This window comes from Podarcis erhardii (assembly GCF_964252035.2).
Source record: "Podarcis erhardii genome assembly, chromosome: 17".
Lineage (NCBI taxonomy): Eukaryota > Metazoa > Chordata > Lepidosauria > Squamata > Lacertidae > Podarcis > Podarcis erhardii.
In genome coordinates this window covers 24,416,237-24,438,063 of record NC_138515.1, presented here as the reverse complement: position 1 = coordinate 24,438,063, position 21,827 = coordinate 24,416,237, and the positions used below count along the sequence as shown (strand labels likewise).

At 41.7% G+C, this 21,827-nt stretch overlaps 1 protein-coding gene and 1 long non-coding RNA gene across 6 annotated transcripts in view; one reads left to right on the top strand and one right to left on the bottom strand.

The window, feature by feature from the left end:
• Window positions 1–21,827, bottom strand: part of LOC309332611 — a 311,558-nt gene that overhangs the window by 139,574 nt on the left and 150,157 nt on the right. The window lies entirely within an intron of this gene.
• The window catches only part of ZNF462 (zinc finger protein 462), a 141,877-nt gene continuing 123,049 nt past the window's right edge, over window positions 3,000–21,827 (top strand). For 2 of the 5 annotated variants that reach the window (XM_081844688.1, XM_081844686.1), the window contains exon 1: window positions 3,001–3,450. The gene's annotated coding sequence lies outside the window, so the exon portion shown is untranslated. Of the gene's footprint in view, window positions 3,451–3,828; window positions 3,853–21,827 lie in introns of those variants that run through there. The other 3 variants (XM_081844690.1, XM_081844689.1, XM_081844687.1) reach the window with 3 other exon arrangements.

The following is a 21,827-nucleotide window of genomic DNA, read 5'->3' as shown; positions in this document are numbered from 1 at the left end:
TCAGTTGGATTGTGCCCAGTATTTCTTTTGTATTATTATTATTATTATTATTATTTTCAGTTGGATTGTGCCGAGTATTTCTTTTGTATTATTATTATTATTATTATTATTATTATTATTATTATTATTGCCTAAATGCAAAAGGCTTTTGTGTCACAGATGACACCTTTAATAGAAAGATATTTAATTTATATTTCAAAGCATTTATAAACCCCATTAATATATTTTAAATCTATAAGCTGTGTAGACTATGTGCCATATAAACAGTGTCCCTTAAAACAAATATAAAGCTTGAAACCAATAAAACAGTTATAAAAAATATAAAAGCAAATAAAACTAATTCAGGGGATTGATGCACAAGACTCTTATGGGTCAGGGAATCTTGGACAAAAATATGAACATTTTATAAGAAGTTTGAAGCAACTACAGCAATGTAGGGCATTCCACAGAACAGGAACACCAGAAAATGCCCATTTTCCACTCCCTGTCCTATGATATTCTGTGGAGTGCAGTGCCAGAAGTAGAATTTCTCCAGACAATCTCAGAGATCTTACAGGTCTATACAGGGGCAGAAGGTCTTTCAGATAACCTGGTTCCAAGTTATCTAGGGCTCAATATGTTAACAAAAGGACCTTGAAGATTGTTGGGTAGCTGATTGGCAGCTCCTTCAACATCTTACGGGCGTAATATGCTTGTGTCCAGTTGCTCCACTCAATAACCTGGTCTCACCATTCTGTACCAGCTGCAATTCCAGACCAGAACAAAACCAGGAGGGGGGAAAATGCTTTAAGAAATGCTACCTCTGCCTGACCAATATCCAATCTACACTAGGAAACAAAGGTAAATAGTCAAAATAATAGAATGTAGGAAGAATGTGATAACCCTTACTGTCTTTTAAGACGACACAAATCCCACTGATTTTTTAAAAAAACCAAACCAACTTGAGCCACACCCATTATTATCCATCATCTGCACCATGGGTAGTCAATGTGGTCCTCTCCAGATGTTGCTGAGCTCCAGTTCCCATCATCCCTTACTACTGGCTATGCTGGCTGGGGCTGATGGGAATCGGAGTGCAAGAATGACTGGAAGGCACCACACTGGCCACCCTGATCCAGTGTTTCCCAAACATATGTCTCTAGTTGTTTTTAAACTACAACTCCCATCATCCCTAGCTAGCAAGACCAGTTCAAAGCACATGGCTTCCCTAAAAGAATAAATGGAACTGTCATTTTTACCCCTCACAGAGTTAAGGTTTGCTTAACAAGCATCAGCCTGCCCAGATTATTTGGGGGAAGCTGCATTCTTTATAAATACCCTTTAAATGGGTGCACAGTTAATTTAAAAATTGAGAATAACACAAGGGATATAACTATGGAAAAATGCAGTGAAATTTGCTGTCTCCTTGTTACTTATTTGATCAGAGTCTTCATCCTTTTGCCATTTCCACATTTGTTTTTGGCTCCTTGACTTTGGGCATCAACTGGTTTCTAAAGCTTGAGTTGAATCACCTTCCATGTCTTAATTAAATTCTAACACTTTAAAGAAGATCTCTGGTTTCTCAAGGTTTCTCATTCCAGGAAGAGGGGTTCCCCATCCCAAAATCTGCTCAAAAAAAGCTTTTAAGGTTCTCTTCCTTCTCTGATCCAGTTTGAGGTCTAAAAGAAACAGTCAAGAAGATTCAATACTGTCACGTCTTCCCATTCAAATTGCTTTCCTCTCCACTACAGTGTTTATTGATTTTCCAATGCTAACTCCATCTCCCTCCCTCTCAGTACCAGATTAAAGTCTGGAAGGTATTAGATTTGGCATGGAGGGGGAATATAAGGCTGGGAATGGGAGACATCCCCCATCTCCAGTCACTTAAAAAAAAATCTCTGAAGAGGTTCAGAACGATTTCTTGGGGAAATGAAGATGCTGAGATATAATAACTTCATCTTTGCCTTCTTCCTTGCCTTCAAGGTGATGATGACACCTTATCATTTGGGAATCTTGATTGTTACTTTCCATAGACTGCTGTACACAGAGGCAACCACAGAAGAGGCACACAGAGGAGGGGTGGGGGTGGGGAGATGGTGGCACCAAAGTTTTATTTTAAAAATTAAAGTGGGGTTCTGCGGTAGCCCAAACATTGCACAAGGTTTTTTAAAGTAGCAGGAGCGCTTGCTCTTCAGCGCTGCAAAGCTCCCTTTCTTTGTGTGTGTATTTATATATTAATATATATATATATGCTTGGGGAAGAACTCAAACGACAAAGAGTCTTTATTTCCGGGAGAAGACTTCAAAATACGTGCTAGAAATGGACAATTTGAGTCCTTTCTTTCTCCGCCGCCCCCCTTCCAACATGCAAAGCTAAAAGAGGAGGGGGGAAAAAAAGAGAATTAAAATCAACCACGTGGTAGATCTATGCCTTTAAATATATATATACAAAAAACCCCACCACACTTTGCCACCTCCAGTTGCATTTATGTTTCTTCACCCTGTTCAGGGGAAGAAAAACAACAACAAAACAACCAAGAGGGCAAGATTTTAAGTGTCTCCTAGATGGACGTATCTCAGGGATCAGCTTAGGTGACAAGAAGGCGCATCTTGCGTGCAGGGGGAAAACCCGGGTGGCGCTTGGCTTTTTATTTAGCAGGACTTGCCATGGCTGGTAGGAAAAGGCGAGGATGACCCAGCAGAGGGAGAGCCGCGGGCGAGGGGCTTCTCCCAAGGCTGTGAAAGCTGGAGGTATCTGGAGGCAACCAGGTTGGAAGGACTCTTCCAGGTCTCCCTTTCTCCTCGCCCCGCTCAGGAAGCCTGGGAGCGCTTCAGAAATCATCTCCCAAGAGGACTTTAAGTTTGGAGCCACCTTCTGCTGCTGCTGCTGCCTTCATCTTCACCACCTCCTCCTCCATCTCTGAAGATCTTCCCACCCCCACCTCTCCTGCCCCTTCTCCTCCTCCTGCCTTTCCCCATTTCTCTTTCTCCCCCACCACCCCCGTTGTTGTTGTTGTTGTTAGAAAGCCTTCTTGCACCCCCTGGTGCTCTTGCGTTTTGTGTGTGGTAGGCAAGGAGATTGTCTTCTCTCTCTCTCTCTCTCCCTCTCTCGCTCCCTCTTGGTTGCTCATTATTCAGAGAGAGACACACAGAAGGGTTGAGTGAGTGAGAGAGAGACGGAGATCTCAGGTCATCTGCAGCTGCAGCAAGCCAGTGAAGGAGAGAGGGAGAGGGGGAGAGAGAGAGAGAGAGAGGGGAGGGAGAGGAGAGAGAGAAAAAAAAAAGCAGGGAAAAAGATGGCGATCCTCCATTGCTGAGACCTGGCAAGGAGCACATGAGAACCTCAGCAAAGAGAGAAAAAGAAAGGAGCAACTTCCACAACAATTGCAAGAAGAAGAAGAAGAGGAGCCAGAGGCAGGAGGAGAAGGGGAAAAGGACCCAGTCGCCGCCGCCAGCAACCGGGACCTTCCTGTAAGTTCTGGCCTTTGAAGCCCATCTCGGGTCTTGGAGGGGAAAAGAGCAAAGCGAGGTTCTCCTTTTTGGGCTGTCCCACCAAAACCACCTTGGGGGGGGGGAAGCTTGGAGGAGCGAGGAGATCCATTCATTCAGGGCGAGCTGGAGGAATTCGAGCACACAAAACACAAGGTGGTGGCGGCGGTGGACGACCCGGTGGTTTTGTTGAGCGAGGAGAGAGAGAGGTCTCTCTGTGTCTCCTGTAATGGGGGAGGAGGAGGAGGTGGTGGTGGTGGTGGTTGGAGCTGGTGGGAGGAGGAGGAGGAGGAGGGAGGAAGGCAGTTAATTAATTTTGTGTTGTTGTTGCATTTGAGGCGGCTGTGGGGCGAGAGAGAGAAGTGCGAGGAGCGCCGCCGAGAAGTGTGTTGTGGGGGCACTTGGGGGTTTGGCTGTGTGGGGAAGTGACTGGGAGAAGAGAGAGAGAGAGAGAGAGAGAGAGGCAGGCGTTGGGGGGGGGGGCGGAGAGGAAAAAAGCTCTGTAGAGCTGCCTCGACCGGTGACCTCTTTCTTTCTTTCCTTCCTTCCTTCCTTCCTTTTTTCTTTCTTTGCTTTCTCTTTCTCTCTCTCTTTCTGCGCCTCCTCTCCTTCCAAAATCTGGTCCCTCTCTCTCAGGCAGGTAGACTGGACCTTCTTCTCTCCCCCCCCCTCCCCACATTACACACTCACACACACCCCAGGCATACACAACCAAGGCTCTCTCTCTCCCGCCTTTCCTCAAGTTGAGCTGGTGGTGAGGGTCCTTCCTTTCTGAAAAGGGTTGCCTTGGAATAGGACAGCGGTGGAAGCTGGAGAGAAGCCATTACAACACAGTTTTTGCTCTTTGCTTTGAGAAGGGAAGAAAGGGAAAAGAGAGAGAGAAAGAGAGGGGGGGGGTGTTTCAACAGAGAGCCTCACTTCTTGCTCGGTTCCCTGGTGTCCATGGCTTTCCAGGGAATGCGAAGCAGCTGAGCTTTCCCCCCTTTCATTTCCCTCCTCCCCCCCTCTTTCTTTATCTCCTTGTCCTCCATTTGCAAGCTGTCTGCTTTGGTTCCAGTCCAGACTCCAAAACACAAAGCTACTCCTCTTTCGCGCGGGGACACACACACACAATCTCCAGGCGTTTCTCTTCTCCTCTCTTGGAGTCACCCTCTTTCTTCCCTGAGCTTTATAGTTTCTACTTCTGCATGAGGGTGTGTGTGTGTGTGTGTGTGGAAAGGAAAGGGGAGATCCTGGCTCTGGAGATCTGAAGAGATCTCAGCTTGCAATCCTCTGTTGTGATGAGATTCTCAGCCTTTCCTTTTTCCAACCCAGAGAAAGTTTGCTCCTCTTGGTTTTTTGGGAAGGACCTTCTAGGAAGGGGGGAAAAGGTGGCGAGATACGGGGTTGCTTTCTGCTGATGCTTTTGTGTGCATGCCTGCTTGTCTCATGAAGCTACTTGCATGTCTAAGAGGAAGTGAATAGTTGGACAGAGGGCTGTGATCTGAGTCAGGTAAGCCATGTCATGTTCTCTAGCTCCACCAGAAAATGGAGGAGAGGGAGAGCAAGGGCAGGCTTTTCCAGTAGACAAAGCTGAGATGGGAAGTGCTCATGCAATTATGGATGTTTCTCCATTTTTTTCTGAAGCTTTGTTGGCAAAGCCTGGCTTGACATTTTTTCCCCTCCAGTGAGCAATGTTTTTTGATGTCTCTTCTCTTTCTGACTCCAGGAAATGGACGATTTGAGGAAGTTTCATAGATTCTTTTCATAGATTCTCCAGAGACAGACAGAGAGTGAGAGACCTGTGCTCAAAAGGACATATTTCCCCCCTGCTTCTTTTATAGTTTCATTTTTGAAACCAACCCCTTTTAGATGTAACTTTTGGGTTGAAATTCATGGCCTTCAAGAGGCTGCCTCAGTTGACCAAAGACGTGCTTTATTTTTTGTGTGTGGAGAAAATGGAATAGTTAAATATCTGATGAGCCTGGCAGTGTTCTTCTGCAGAATGACATGAAATCAATGTCAATCAAGCAAATTTTGTGTTAGCCTCGCGGTGGACATTCCAGTTGATGGTATCTTCTGGAAGTGTTGCAATTTGGTAAATAATTTGGAGCTGCGTATGTATTTTGATTTTTTTATTTTTTATTTTAAAAAATGAATCATGCAATTATGAGTTTCTCTGAAATTCCATAAGGCATCTTAAAGGCTTAGTAATTCATGGAGGAATTTCTCTCATTGTCCCCCCCTTCCTAAACCTGACCCTTAAACATCAATTATGGAGCTTAGAAATGTTGGAGTTTCATTAGAATTATCATCATGATCCAGCCAAACCTAAGTACATTGAAGTTCCATTGATTTCCATGGAAGAGTTACAGTGTGATCCTATACATATCTACACAGAAGTAAGCCCTATTGAGTTCAGTGGAGCTTACACCCAGGTAAGTTGTGTGCAGGACTGTAGCAAGCATGCACTTAACTCTTTTCCATTGAAATCAGTGAGATTTTAAAATGCTAACATTTGTCTGGAACATGAATTCTATTTTTAGATGTAATTATGGAATGCTAATATTTCAACAATATGATGGAAATTCAGAAAAAGATGGTATTTTTCTTCTTCTCACCTTTGTTTCCAGCTTCTAATTAGGAATACTCCAGGGTCATCTAAAGTTGATGAAAAATTAAATCTGCAGAGTCATCAACAGTAGCTCCAGCCTAACACTTTACGGTGCCTCAAAACAATGACCATGAATATTAAGAGTGTAATTAATTCTCTCTTTGAGAAGTTGGTAAGCAGAGTGTGAAATAATGAAAGTGAGGTAGCCAATATGTTTGAAATGCTGAGAGGAGTTTGGGTTTCCATAGTAAAACTGCAAAAACAAACTTAAGTGATAGAAATGTAGATATATGTGTGTATGTCACAGACAAGTCACCATAAGATAAGGAAACTCCCACCTTGAATTATATGCAATCAACAAAATTGTAATTTCTGAAAATGTTAAATTTTAGATGATAGTCCTTGGTGGTTTTATCTGTGTTATCTACGTTTCTGATAAAACACTAGCCCTATTTAAAAAAATCATGGGGAATATTTGATTTTACTACTTAACTTTTGATTGTGGTTGTACATTTCTTTCCTCAAACTTCTGAGTTCTTTCTAGCTGGTGAACAAAGCACAATGTTTCAGTGCGAGACATTCATTGCGTACTCTTTAATGATGTTGTGGTAGGCCCATTCCATTGCTCGCTGATGCCAACGAGTTCCATTTTTCATTTGTTTTGGTAGACACGGCTATTGTTTTCTTCGCTTGATGAATCTGTTCATATGCACAATATCTGTTCATAAGAACTTGGTTTACCTGATTGAGAGTTATGGATAGTTTCTCTCTGATATATGAAGGTAAAGATAGCACAGGCAGAATTAAATATACAGGGCAATTGGTAGAGTTAGGGTAAATGGTCTTTTGCAAGAGACTTGTTTTAAACTCAGCTTGAAGATGGTTTCATCATCAGTGGTTGGTGACGGGTGTTGCAAAACAAACAAACAAACAAAGGCCCAAGACTCTTCTTGCTAATAAAAACCACTTTGACTAGGACAACTTCCATCAAAAGCTGTGCTGTTCACTTTGCATTAGCACCGCAATCATACTTCTTGCTCAGAAAATAGAAAAGAGTTTTTAAGAGCTATTTTGCACATGTGTGTCTCAGTACTTGATGAAATAAAAAAAAAAAAATTCCTTCCAGTAGCACCTTAGAGAGCAACTAAGTTTGTTACTGGTATGAGCTTTTGGGTGCATGCACACTTCTTCAGATACTTGATGGTCCCTCTTCACTTGCATGGAATATGTGAACTGCAATCCATTGTGCTTGAGATGGTGTCAGCTGATCTGGTGGTTTGAGCTTGCTTTGAGACTCTTTGAGAAAATTACTCATGCACCCATAACATACTGGCTGCTTATCTACTTGTTTCTTCAGTGAGTTAATTTTATTTTCGGATTCCTTTCTCTTTTGGGCTTGTAGTTGAGTTTGTCTTGAGGAGATGAGGGGGAGGGAAGTAGTTTATCGCCCTTTCCCGTGGAAATCGGAGATATCATTCAGTTGTTATCCTATGCATGAATGTTCCACAAGGTGAAGAATTTGCCATGTTCATAATGAGATGATGAACACAGAAACTAGTGGAAGAAAATGTAGGTCTTTTGCAGATTTAGCTTGATATTCAATGATCAACGTCAACAGTAGTCAAAAGCTCCTCAGATTTGCTTTTCTTTTTAATTCTCTATGCTTTGGGGGTCCTCGGTGACCCAAAGGGATGTAAAAAATGGAGAACTTTTTCCTACAACCTGTGATATTTCATACTTCACGTATTCTCCTACAGTACCAGGTATATCACTCAACGTTTTCTCAAAACCTGGCTTGAGGCTGAGATTGGTTGTAATTTAAGTGTTTCATTAAAATAGGTCAGTAAAAGTGAGTTCAAGGTAAGGGATGTCTAAATGACCCCTAAAGTGCTTTTTAAAAAAATACAAAACCCCCTACTAATTTGGTGTTGATGTAGCTGTTAAGGAGGTGTTAAACATTTGTTGTTGTTTGTTCAGATCCTTGGGTGGATTTTGAATTGCAGGAAAAATTATTGAGTGTCAATTAGAGTTCAAAGGAACTATCGATGCTGAATCTAGATGTCATCCTTGATAGGAATTTTCCATCTCTTTTGTAGGAAATGTATACTTCTTTGTGCTTCCTGCATTTTCTCTGTACTATAAGCCATAATCCTTAATATGGTTTCATATTTATATTTTATATTGCCAAATACCATTTATTTATTTATTAAATACCCTAAATGGTGGTGTATGTGACCCCGATATATTAATGGGGTATGTGACCCTGATATATTAGTGGGGTGGTTTTTAGGAACTTAGGAGGGTTGAAAATGAAATAACTATCACAATTATATATGGAGACAAGTTGTGTTCCAATATCAGTTGGCCAGATGGAATTTTATGGTGACAATTAATGGTAGAAAGAAATATGCGTTTCATGAAAATAATTTTATTGCTAGAAAGGAAGTACTGAAGTCTTATAATAATCCAAATCTAAGTTTTGAGAAAGGCTAGTCAAAGAGAATATTCTTGAAATATATATTCTTGGGTGTGGGAATAGTGGAGGTAAGCTAAAAGCAACTTCTGCAATGATTCTATGGATTATATTCAATATTACACACTTAGAATTGCACCAGATTTAAGACTCTACTAATCTTCCCTGTAATGTAGCTAATTTCTCCAATGAAGCTGAAGAACATAGGTCTGTCATTAAAACTGAGAGAAAACACAAAGAGAATGAAATTTGTGGGTATTGATGAATGTCTATGTAAAGACAGAAGTTCAAGCACAATGCTGGTTAACACTCATTGTTGAGGCTGGGAGGAAGTAGGTGGGCAAGTCTATCTCTAGTTAGCTAAGCTGTAACCAAGAGTTCACCAGGCTTTAAGAGGTTGCAAAGAGCAATCTTGAAGGAATAGAGGATCCTTATCTTCTGCTGACAAATCAAGAAAACCATGCTTAATAGGTACTGATTGTACAGTATCAGGTTCTTGAGGAAGTACTAATTTGTCTTTTGACCGCCTGCTTCTTTCTCAGTGAGTATTATAACAATAACCATGGCTAGAAAGCTATTGTATTTGGATGCTTGCAGCACTTTCCTCAAATTAGATGGCTGTCTTTTATTTTAATAGGGATGCGTCATATTTCAAGTAACAGAAGTGAATTGCACTAGATAACTCCCATGGTGGTGATTTCTACAAGGAAAAGAAGATGGGTCAGGTCATATGTTTACCAGATTTTTGATAGTAGGAGCAGAGTTCATTCATTCCTGCATTGAAAGGGGGTTGGACTAGATGACCGTTAGTGTCCCTTACAACTCTACAATTGTATGATTCCAAGAGGGTTGTTATATTTTTGTATATAACTTTGAGGCATGTTTCACTCTTGTACTAAAATGGACACCTATGTCATTTTAACCAAGGGGTAGGCATTCACCTTGCAACTGTGGGGTAGCACAGCTACCATATTTTCTAGGGAATGGTTTTTTTGGGGAGGTCCTCTGTCACTTCCCCGTTGGAGCGCAAGCTGCATCCAGGAATCCTGGCGCATCCTTATTCCATCCCTGGAAAAATGTCACTGCCATTATATTGGCAGAATGTTGTGTGTATGAGAATCAATGCTTTTAAGGGCCTTGCAAGAGACACAGGTTAGTGCATGCACCCAACAGGGTGGCTTAATGTTTCAACACCCATGGCAGCCCCTCTTGTTACATTAAGTTGGGGCATAGCTTAGACCAGTGGTGGCCAAACTTGCCCCTCCAGCTGTTTTGGGACTACAATTCCCATCGTCCCTGGCCACTGGTCCTGTTAGCTAACCCCTTGGTTAAAAGGGCCAGGTTTGGCCACCACTGGCTTAGGCAAACAAAAGAAACCCTTTTATTCTTGCAGTGAGTAATTATGGAGTCATCCCAACAGTGTACTAGTTGATGAATAGACTAGTTCACAGAGGCTGTTTTTTAATACGAGTAAAATAAAGTTCATGGGCCACATCAGTGTTGCAACAGGCACTTTAAAAAAAAGTATTTGTCACTTACTGAACCCCAAAATATTCGGCACAGCCAGTACTTAAATATCCGAACCATGGGTGGATATTACTTAATTTATTTATAAATGTATAATCTCCACTTCCGTAAGAAATACAGTAAGGTGGAATACGGAATGCTACATTGAATGTTGAAGCTCATGATAGCACTCATGAAGTCTTTGGCTACGAGAAATACAGGAGCCACAAGCATAGGTGACTAAAGATTTAGGCAAGGTATAGACCATAGACCCATGAATGGCTATTTTCATAATGGCATATTTTATTGTTGTGACCCACCTTGGGGCCTTGTAGTAAAGTGTGGATAAGAAATTAATTAACTAAGTTAACCTTATCCATAGCAGAAGGGGAGACATCTCTGATTATCAGGTGCAGGGTAAGATATGGGGAAGGAAGTTTCTCCATGGGTTCCCAGTGTACAGTATCTGCGTAGATACTATTGGGAACAGACACATGTGCTCCTTGAAGCTATGATCTGATCAAGGAAGGCGATTCTTAGGTTTTGTTTGTTTGTTGCATTAACACTTTGGATCTTTCCTCCTTTCAGACTTGCACTTTTCTGATAACAAGAGTTCACAATGTTACTGGGTTTTTTAAAATCTGTCCTTACATCTATCATCATCATCATCATCATCTCTGTATATGCCTTCCCCTAACCAGTCTATGTTTCTTTTGAAGTTTAGGAAATCTTAAAAGTGTTAAGCATCTCTCTTTCTTCTTTTTATAACCAGGAAAAGAATATGCAATTCTGGGTGAAGATGTTGGTGTGAAAGTGTCCGTAGAGCAGGCTCATGTCTTTTCTGTCCATGTTTTTCTTTTAAAAATATATATAAAAATATTTAGAGCAGTGATAATAAATTCTTGAATGTAAAGGTGATAGCTTCTACTGGGAGAGATACAGTTAACATTGTAATAGATGAACTTCACTATGGCAGTATTCCAGATGAGTTGACTGTTGAAAATAAAATGTTCCAGAAGAACTGGGAGAACAGGAAAGAAAGAAGCTAAAATAGCATGGTTTGTATGCCAGTGCTGAGAGAAGAAAGAGGAGGGGGAAGGCACAGAGAAGATAATTATCTTAAGTTAAACTATCTTCTTGGTTGAAGGGAACAGAATTTCAGAGATGCATCTGAATTATTTCTTGACTTCATCTGTTGGTGTCATCTTCGAAGCATTCTTCTGCTCCCTTTTTTTCCTTCAAGAGAGTATGGAATTAGGAAATGGTAGAACGTGGTGACAATTGATGTAGCACTATGACAAATAGACTTTAAAAATTGCATTGCGTGCTCTAATCTGAAAATGGAAAAATGGTGGGCCAAGGCGCCTATATGTTTACAGTTTCAGTTGGATCTATGCAGGATGAGCTGGTAATAAACTTGATAGATTGGTAGACCAGTCATTATGTCAAAGGCTAGTCAAGTGGTTAGAGCATTGTTATTTTTTAAATAATAGCAAAGGACAGGATTTGGCTAATTACATAATGGCTCCTTACTGAAAGACTAGTAGTTTTATAGAGCACCGTGCCTGTTCACATCAAGGGCTCTCCAGTCCACAGCAAGTGGAGTGGACTGGCTGGTGGACTTGACTCTTGGGCACTTGTTCGTTGTTCCTCTCTTAATTAGAATCATAGAATTTTAGAGTTGGAAGGGACCCTGAGGATCATCTAGTCCAACCCCCTGCAGTGCTGTGCTATACGGGGATCGAACTTGCAACCTTGGCGTCTTCAGCCACCATGCTCAACACTTTTTGCTATCTCATTAAGAAGAAGTAGAGGGACGCGGGTGGCGCTGTGGTCTAAACTACTGAGCCTAGGACTTTCCAATCAGAAGGTTGGCGGTTCAGATCCCCGCGACGGGGTGAGCCCCTGTTGCTCGGTCCCAGCTCCTGCCAACCTAGCAGTTCGAAAGCACGTCAAAGTGCAAGTAGATAAATAGGTACCGCTCCGGCAGGAAGGTAAACAGCGTTTCCGTGTGCTGCTCTAGTTTCACAAGAAGCGGCTTAGTCATGCTGGCCACATGACCTGGAAAAACTGTCTGCGGACAAATGCCGGCTCCCTCGGCCAGTAAAGTGAGATGAGCACTGCAACCCCAGCGTCGTTCTCAACTTGACTTAACCGTCAGGGGTCCTTTACCTTTACCTTTACCTTTAAGAAGAAGTAGACCACATGGTGTAACCAGCTTAAGAGAGAGCAGAACATTCTTGTGGGTGGTGGTGGGTTGTACAGTGGTACCTCAGGTTAAGTACTTAATTCGTTCCGGAGGACCGTTCTTAACCTGAAACGGTTCTTAACCTGAAGCACCACTTTAGCTAATGGGGCCTCCTGCTGCCGCCGCGCCGCCAGAGCATGATTTCTGTTCTCATCCTGAAGCACTATTTCTGGGTTAGCGGAGTCTGTTACTTGAAGCGTATGTAACCTGAGGTACCACTGTAGCTGGAAAGTTGCATTGAGTGCAGAGAGAGAGATAGTCAAGAGTCCTGCAACACTTTGGAATCAAGGGGGCTTTTCTTTCTTGCCATTGCTATCAGATGACTCCATGATGCAGTTACCGCTTACGCAACGAAGTTCTTGACACTGTAGAATATTCTACAGATAAAAAGTAACAGTGGTTAATTCTGACTGGTTAGTTCTGTCATCTCAACCTGGCTAGCCCTGAGGATTATTTAGGTTGCATTAAGTGTATACTTTACTCACCTCCCCAAATCATGATCACTGGATAGTAAAACTCTGAACTGCATGACCCTAGTCAGGTGAAAGTGGCTTGTGACCAAGTCTTGTTGGAATCTACGACACAATTAAGTCAAAAGTGACCAGCAAGTCTTACTATACTTGATGGGACTTAAAGTAATAATTAATTTTAGCCAGATCGTGGCCTGAATGTAGGACCAAATACAAGAACAGCACTCATCTTTTTCTTTCATTAGCCACCTTTTGTTCTTGAGGAGAAAATCAGTTGGAATGTTGCTCAGTAACAAAAGGTATTCAGGTGAGGAAGAATTGCATGACCTCAGGAAATACATGGTGTAATACCAGTGATAAATTGGGTGTGTACCCCTTCACACTGGTGATGTGAGCAGCTTTGCTTTTAGTTGTGTAGTATTGCCTTTCCCATAAAGTGAGTGGCTGGCATGCTTTTTGGGTCCTTTCAGTGCTAGCTTAGCCATGAGGAGCTCCTTCTGCATGGCCAGAGTAATGTTGAATTAACTCAAGCACTTGGCTTAGGACTATGTGGTGCCAACCATGGAATCAGCTGATTGGGAGTGCTGATTTTCTTGAAATGACACAGTTGGCCCTTGCTAACATGAGTCCTGCTTAAGTAGAGTAATAGTGAAAGGGTTTGGTTTCTCTCTGCTTGGGTAGGATTGCATAGACTCAACCTTAGAGGTGAGGTTTTGGGAGCGAGTTGCATTCAGTGGTCTTGTAGACCTTCTCATTTTTCCCTCCAGCAATTCCATTCACTGCAGTAATCGTAGCAACTATCAGTAACTTTGGAGTTGCTTGGCTGGGTGTATATACATGCCAAAGGTATGTACATTGTACGTATTATATAAAGTATATTGCCAGTATTATAACTATCCTAAAAATAGTCTTCAAAAAAATGTCTGGCATATCTGTTTAAAGCCTACATGCTCTGTATATATGGCTCCAGGTGGTCTTCCTTCCAGGGAGTACTCAAAATCACTTCACCTTAGCTTCAGCAGTTGCATTTTGCCAGGTGCTGCCAAATTTTTATCTGGTATTTATTGGCAAAAAGGAACCATTCTGCTTCTACTGACTTTGCTTTTCCTCTGGTTAACCAACCCAACCTTGCTTTGAGATGTGTGTGGGTACGTGACTAAAGAAATAGTTGAAAGCACAGATTGTGTTGCAGGAAAGGTTTTTATTAAATGATCTGGTGAGTTCTGATGTCCCAAGTTGGTCATCGGTGGAAAGAACAGAAAAACCTCTGGAGGAAGTCATAAATGTTCTGAAAAGCGACATTGTTTTGTGCTGGCATGTACAAGTGATTAGCAAAGGAACAAAGCTATTGTTTTTGATTAGGGGGAAGTCAAATGCATTGCTGCTGATACAGTATTCATTGACAAGGTATGGTGAGGTAATTTATTTATTTTTACTGGGAGTTAAACTTGTGCAGACTGGGCAAACAGTGAATTGTTTTAAGCATTTAGTTAATTCTATGCAGCTTCACCAGTGAGTGTTCGGTAGAATTGCCTCCTGAGAGTAATGACTGTGGAGGCACTGCAAGCATTGGCATATCTTGACAGCTATCATAAAGATGTTTGCATTTGTATTTTGCCCTGTTGCTCAGAGTGATTCACATACACCAGCTCCACAATTCCTACAGCAGCCTTGTAATGTACCTTAGTATTATTACCTCCACATTGTAATGGGGCTTTGGAAGGGAGGGTGGGAGGCAAGTTGCCATTTAAGGCCATCTGGGAAGTTAATGGCTGAGATGAGATTTGAACCACAGATTTCCTAATTCACAGCTCCCATGAGCCAGCCATCACAAGGTATGGAGGTGAAATGGACAGCATTAGCCAAAGACAGTGGTGTCCAAACTTTTTTCAAAGAGGGCCAGATTTGATGAAGTGAAGGGCTGTGAGTGAGGGCCGACCAAAGTTGTTGACCTTTTATAAGTTGAAGTTGGTTAGCTTTTTTATGATTTTACCCCAAAGTTGGTGAGCATTTTTTAGGACTGAAGTTTTTGAGCTTTTTAAAGAGTTGGAGTTGTTTAGCTTTTTTTATTTAAGGATTTTACCCCAGGAAATAAACTGCCACAGGGGCCGGATTAGGCCCCAAAAGGGATTTTGGACATTCCTGGACAAAGAAGACTTGTTTCCTTAAATAATGCTAAGTCCTTTTAGATAGCTTGCTTGGTTAGAGCATCATGCTCATAATGTCAAGGTTGCAGGCTCAATGTATGGGACAGCTGCGTATTCCAGCATTGTGTGGGGGGTTGGCCTAGATCAGAGGTTTACAACATTGTTGAGTCCATGGCTCCCTTGATCAACTGCATTCTTTCTCCAGCACCTCTGTGGGGCTCAGGAGCCCAGTTATGTCACCCCTTGCCTGCAGAGCTGGCAGCCTCTCACCCTTTTTTGAACACCCTCAATTGTGGAGTGTTCCCTCAGCCTCCTCTCCTCTCCCCTCTCCCTGGGAGTCCTCTGGGTAGCTGCTGCTGCCCCTGATTTCTGAGCTGCCCCCTCTGCCCCAAAGAGAGGTGCCTCTCAGAGGCAAAATTGACCTGCGGAGCTTATAGCCAGGGCTGCTGCATTAAACAGCCTTTGGGAGGCAGAGATGTGAGAGGGCATCAGAGGAGGGAGGTAAGGAAGGAGGGAAAGAGGCCAGTGTTGACCTTCATTCAAGGCACCCCAGGGTGCCTCAGCACACTGGTTGAAAACCAGTGTGCTACATAGTCAGGGCAAAGTTAGGGAATTTGGACTGTTTCCTTTTGCACACTGGTTGAAGACCACTGGACTAGATGATCCTCCAGGTTCCTTCAAACTCTACAATTCTATGAACCTATATGTGCTTTAAATCATTCTTTGCAGATTATGAGGGCTTTGTTGTTTTTTAAATATGGTTTAGACTGGCCTGTAGGACTCCTGACTTGAATATTTGGAGGATGGTTGCTATATACTCCACCCTGTTGAGCCTTTTGTCTATTCCTCTCTCCTTACTACTTTACATTGCAGTTAATTACTTAGTAATTATCAAGGGAAAGGAATGACCTGTGGCACAACATTCTTGTGAAACCATCTGACATCTCGTAAAGCCTTCTGACACCCGAAGCATCTAAAGCTGTCTAGGAAATTAAGATATGTGATGTTAAAACCACCCCGTGGCTCATATTAATGGAATGCGTTGGAAAGAGCCTAAAAAGTGGAAGCTCAGCTGATGTCACCACAGCAGGGTTGGCTTTCAAAGGATGCAAGGATCACTGTCAGGAAAAGGAAACAGGAGACACACAGAAGCGGAAAGCAGGCAGAGCTGTTGAGCAAGCACAAAAGTAGGTTAAGACATTCCATAAGCAATGTGTAGTGGAAACTCTCTGCTAACAGAAGTATCTGCGCTGAGGAAGGAGAAGCAGAGTAGGTAATGATGGGGCACGCTAAAAAGAAGACCGTCTTTTACGAAGCTTTTTTTCTATAGAAAGACGCACGCAGCCCCAAAGGCAGTAGACTTCAGAAGAAACACCCACCTTCCACTCCATTCAGTAGACTTCAGATGACAAAGCGTGAGGGAAGGGTTTTCTTCCTGCTTTGGCTTTCTTTTGGTCAACAAGTACTAAAAATGGAAAGCGATGTCATTTGTGAACACTGTCTGGTTCCATGATATTTTGGACAGGTGGCTGAAGAAGAGAAAAACAGCCCCATCAGCAAGGGGGGGGGAGAGAGAGATTCAAACTATAACTGAGGGCTGAAGGTTATGGGAGAAGCTAAAATGTGAATTTAAGCCTCACGTTGTTATACTGTGTCATAACTAGTTATGTTTTCAATTGAAAATAAAACTTCCCAGGACTATTCCCTCTTATCTAGGAACGTTGACAAAAATGGAAGCACTAGTTGGTAAAGAGGATTTTCAAGTTTTAATGCAATTGATCCCTGGTCAGCAAATCCCCCCTCCTCGCTCCAGAGGACCTCTTTTGCAAGGATTTGGAGAGTGCAAAACGGCCTTCTGCTCAGTTCCATGGCTATGGATGCTGTTCATTTGCCTCTGAGTTTGGCATTGGAGGGGCCACCATTCAGAAGGCTGGTTCTGTCTAGTGACCCTGAGGAGTGTGTGCATTCACACACACACACACACACGGGTCTGAAGGCTTCAGTTGCAATGATAGCATGGGATGCCCCTCACAGGATGTACCACTGGAGGAAGGGGAGAAGTGATTTTTTCTGACTCGCTCTGCAGCCGTCCTCCCTACAGCCCCTGTGGTCCCCAAAGAGCTACTCTGGAGGATCAGAGGACATAGGAACATAGGAAGCAGCCTTATTCTGAGTCAGACCATTGGTCCATCTGGTCTACACTGGTGGACTGGTGAATTTTGCCTCCCCACCAAATTCCTCCAGTGATGATGATGCTCAGGATCTCTGACTTTTCTGGATAGCTCAGTTGGTTAGAGCATGGTGTTGATAATGCCATGGTGGCAGTTTCAATCCCCATATGGGACGGCTGCATATTCCTGCATTGGAGGCAGTTGGATTGGGTGACCCTTAGGGTCGCTTCCAACTCTACAGTTCTATGATTCTGTGAAGAGAAGGAACCCTTCTGTTTGCAGAAGAGCAAGTCTGGATTCAAGCCCGGTACTTTAGCATATAGCTTCTCTCAGTAGGTTAAATGTCTTTGCTCTATGCATAAAAAAAACAATGTAGACATGCAGACAAAGCACTCCATACTTCGATCTCCTCCCATCGAGATTTCCATCCCAAGTGTTTTAAATACAGAAACTCATAACCAGTTTGGTGAAAATTGGTGCAATCAGGTTATCTTTACCTACTGTGTAGTAATTTGTGAAATAATGTCTTGTGCCTCTTCTTGGAAAAATATGTAGTCTTGTGGTTACATATTCTTGGTTGTGGAGATAATGGATTTGTTACTCCAGGAATAATATATACCTACCTACTAACATGCCCAAGAGATTGGCATTCCAGATTTTTATTTCTCTTTCCTTTTATTGCTGTGTATTCTTCTGGAGGTACAGTATAGGGAAGAGTGCTCAGTTGACTTCCTCAATGGGCAAGATAGGTTTTGTTTCTACAGCAGTGACAATGCTCTCTTTCTTGCAAAATCATTCGTGTTGGTTATTTCTGTATTTAATAGGAGGGAAAACATGGTTCAGAAAGTAGTACCTAATTCAGGGCCACTAGGTCAGAATTCATCACTGAATACTGATTTGAACCAAATATTCCACAGTTCCATTGGATTGGGCCATAATGGATTCAGACAAACAAGATTTTCACGATTTTGATTAATGGCAAAGCATGCTGCTGGTTTCCTCCTTTTTAAAGCCACTATTGAAAATGGTTTTCTCGCACTTGCTGTTTATTTTGATGATGTTTATTGACTCCATGGTTTAGAAAGAGAGTTTTTAAGATCTCTTGGGAAGAAATCCTAGGCATGCCGACAGGGGAGTCAACCCCACTGAGGACAGTGGGACGAAACATGAATAGGATTTTATTGCCTCTTACACTTTTGTATAGAATGGGACCATATCTGAAATAATAAGCTTGGATTTTGTAAAGAATGCCATTCGGAGCTTGAACTCTAGAGTAGCAGGTTGATTTGGGGAGACGTTGATTACAGTCAATGTCAAATAACCGATTTAAGTTTTATAAGTATCGCTTAGTGTTTGGTCTATCTTCACTTGCTAAAAGTTTTTTTTTTAAGGGCGCCTACCCAGATATGTAAAGTTGATATGTACTGTATTTTAATACATAATTTTATATTTTAATGTATATTTTAACTACTGATTTGATTTAGATTTTGAAATTTATTAGATTAACTTATCATTAACTCTGATAATTTAAATGCATATTTTATTCTCTGGAAACCACTTAAAGGTTTTTAATTAACAAGCAGTATACAAACTCCTAAAGAGTTCCCACTCATTTTATAATCCCAGTCTCTTCTGAAGAATTTAAACATATTGCTTTGCAATTAAATAGAGCCTTTATACTATATAAGAGCATGATCTATAACATTTGAACATATAGTGTACTACCAAATAATGGATTGTAGTCATCCAACTAAGTCATACTTGGAGTAGTCGCACTGACATCAGTGTACATGGCTAACGTACGTCTGTTAATGTCAGTCATCATGCTATGATGATGACTTGGCTGGAATCAACCCTGTATCTTAAATTGCTGAGCAATTTAATGACTTTTTATTTGGGTCCTTATTTACACTTGGGAATGACAACGAGGAAGAGATCCTTGACTTGACGACTTGTGTCTCTGAACTTTTTCAGAAGAGAGCCCAGCAGTGAAAAAGCAGGGCAGTGATTCTCAGTGAGATGGGAAAAGCAATATTCTCATAGTCTTTAAGTCACATTGATTTCTGTGGGAGAATAAAGTGCAGCACTGCTCCCTTTGAAGCCAGTGAGACTTAAAATTGCCGTAGCTAGTTGCCTATGCTGTTCGGTTGACAGTCATAATATTTGTAGCTTTGTGCAATAATACATGACATGACTTATTGTTTTATCTCAAAAGCGTGATTTCCTCCCGCCCCAACTGATTTTTTTTGCTCCTAAATAGAAAAACATGTTTTAACTCAGTGACCTTGTACAGACATAACCTTTAACCACGGTTTGTTTTCCTTAACCAGAGGCGTGGTTTTGGATGATCCCATCTAGGTTTATTAAGCCAAGACAAAAATGAACCATTTTCCAACTCTTACAGTCTGTCCCTTTTCTTCTTTGTTTGTGGTGTGAGCAATCAAACCAAAAGTCCCTAATTAAGCATAGTTTTCCATGTAGTCCAAGCAAGGACACTATACTTGCCAGCGGCGGAACAAGCCAGGATATTGAACTATGGTTTGAAGCTGGCTTTATTCTACACACAGAGAGACAGCTGCACAGTTTGAGCAGAATTAATAAGAATAGTAGGGATGATACCTATAGACAGCTAGATTCCTCGGTAAGCTTAATAAGCTGAGCATGGAGGTGATGGACTACATCTGCCTCTGCTTGTCCCATCAGCTATGTAAAGAGATATTTCCTCTGCATATGGAAATTCTATATAGCAGTCATAGCTTGCTAGCCATTGATACCGTGTCCTCCATGGATGTTTCTACCCCTCCTTAAAGTCACCCTAAACTAATCATCATCTTCACAATTGAATCCCAAAACATAAAAGAAGCTTTTGATTTATTTATTTTTAAAGAAGTATTTCTGCTTGTCATCCCTGGATATGGCTGCCCAACCAGCTTCGTCAAGTTGACCCTGTGTTAATAGTAACTCTGAGAACGGGAGAAAAAAATTCCCTTGAGCAAATGGAATCTCAGTAGGAACATCCGTGGTATCTCATTTCAACAGTGGCTGTAAACCTTCTCTCATTTAACTCTCAGAAGCCAGTAGCCCATGTCTTAAGAAAAATATGACAACCCTACCCTAGTTGTTCTTAATCTCTACCGCATATTATAAAAAAAAGAAGTTGGGCCTTTTGCTGTTCTTGAGCTAAAATAGCTTTCTGGATGTTCCTTCAGGTATAGCTCTCAAGCTACTTCACAGAGGGCAAAATAAGGGTGTGACAGCCTTCTGGTCTTCACCGTGGAGATGTTTATTTTAAGCGTTCATGTCTACTTAGCTTTGCTAATGCTATACTGCAATATCAGATGGTCTCTTGAGACTTCAAGGGGTGGGTTGACTATTTTTAGCATGGTGGATGATGTTTCAGATCATGCAATGGTACTTTGGAGGTTCTGTTACCATATACAGACATGGGTTGCCTCTGTGTGTGTGTGTGCTTCAGGTATTGAAGATGAGATATAACATCTTGATCAAGGGTTTGTAAAGGCAAATTCCAACTCTCCAGGAAAGAAAGACAGATGAAGGTAAAGTCTACAATGCCTCATCTTACGGTAGTTTTAAAAAATGCGCAACAGGCTGTCTCCAGTGAAGTAATTTGATGATGCGGAAAGGTAGTTTGCATATTTTTGCATCCACCAATGGGCATAGTGCTTTGCAGAGTAACAAAATTAAAAGCGGGAGAAAGAAAAGTCCCAGTCGCGAGGAAACGTGTGAAGTACATTTTTCAACAGTAAGGGAGACAAAAGAGAGGGGTTATGGAGTCTCCTTAGTGAACTGGCCTGGACTGGAAGTAGTGTGAATTCCCATTCCCAACAGAAGTCCCGCCTCAAACAAATTAAACATGGGATCTACGGTTGCTAGCGTGGGTTGCAGTTTCCAGTGGCTTAGCGCTTTGTTTTGTTTGGTAATTTGCTTCCTGTTTCCTTTTGGCATCAGTGTGGAAGAGCATAAATCTAGATTTACAAAACTTTTGTTAAGTCCAGCTATCTTAGCATAGTGGCAAAAGGAAGAAAAGAATGGCTAGATCTTGAAGGAGCCTGTATGTAGATCACTGGAGTCTAATGGAACATGAGTTTAGTTCTGGATTTTTGCCTAACTCCTCCAGGTATGGTACTTTCATTGACTTATGCCAGTCATCTAATGTAAATAAATAAATCAAATTTCAAATCTTCGATTCCCTACTCATTGGGGAAGCTGTGGAATTAAAATAAATCTGAAATAAGTATGTAGTACAGATGAACGCCTAGGGTTTGATGTTCTGATCTTTGTGCAGAAGTATATCTAGATCTTGTAATTTTTTGAGTGGGGATGGACTGTGCTTGGTGATTTCATTTTAATGTAGGTGATTGCTTGGAGGGCATGAGTTTTTGGTTGAACTTAATGTAGCTGATGGGAGTTGATGTGCATTGCAGCAGTGAGGGTACCATAAGATGGCTCATTTTCTCTCCTTCCTTCATCTATACTCAACCAGCTTCTCTTCTTTCATCACCCTTGTTTATATTGATGAGTCTACTAGCAAGGGAATACCACAAAGGTCCTTTGTAAACACGTCGTTTTGAATTTAAGGACTATTGCTGCAGTCGGCAATTAAAATAACTGAATGAATCAATGAAGGGGGAAATGCAACCGGGACCCTATGAAGGGAGAACTATGTGATTGTTCAGAATACAAGTAGACATCTATGCTGCTTCTGTTTTCAGAGTACCTAAACTAGCAGA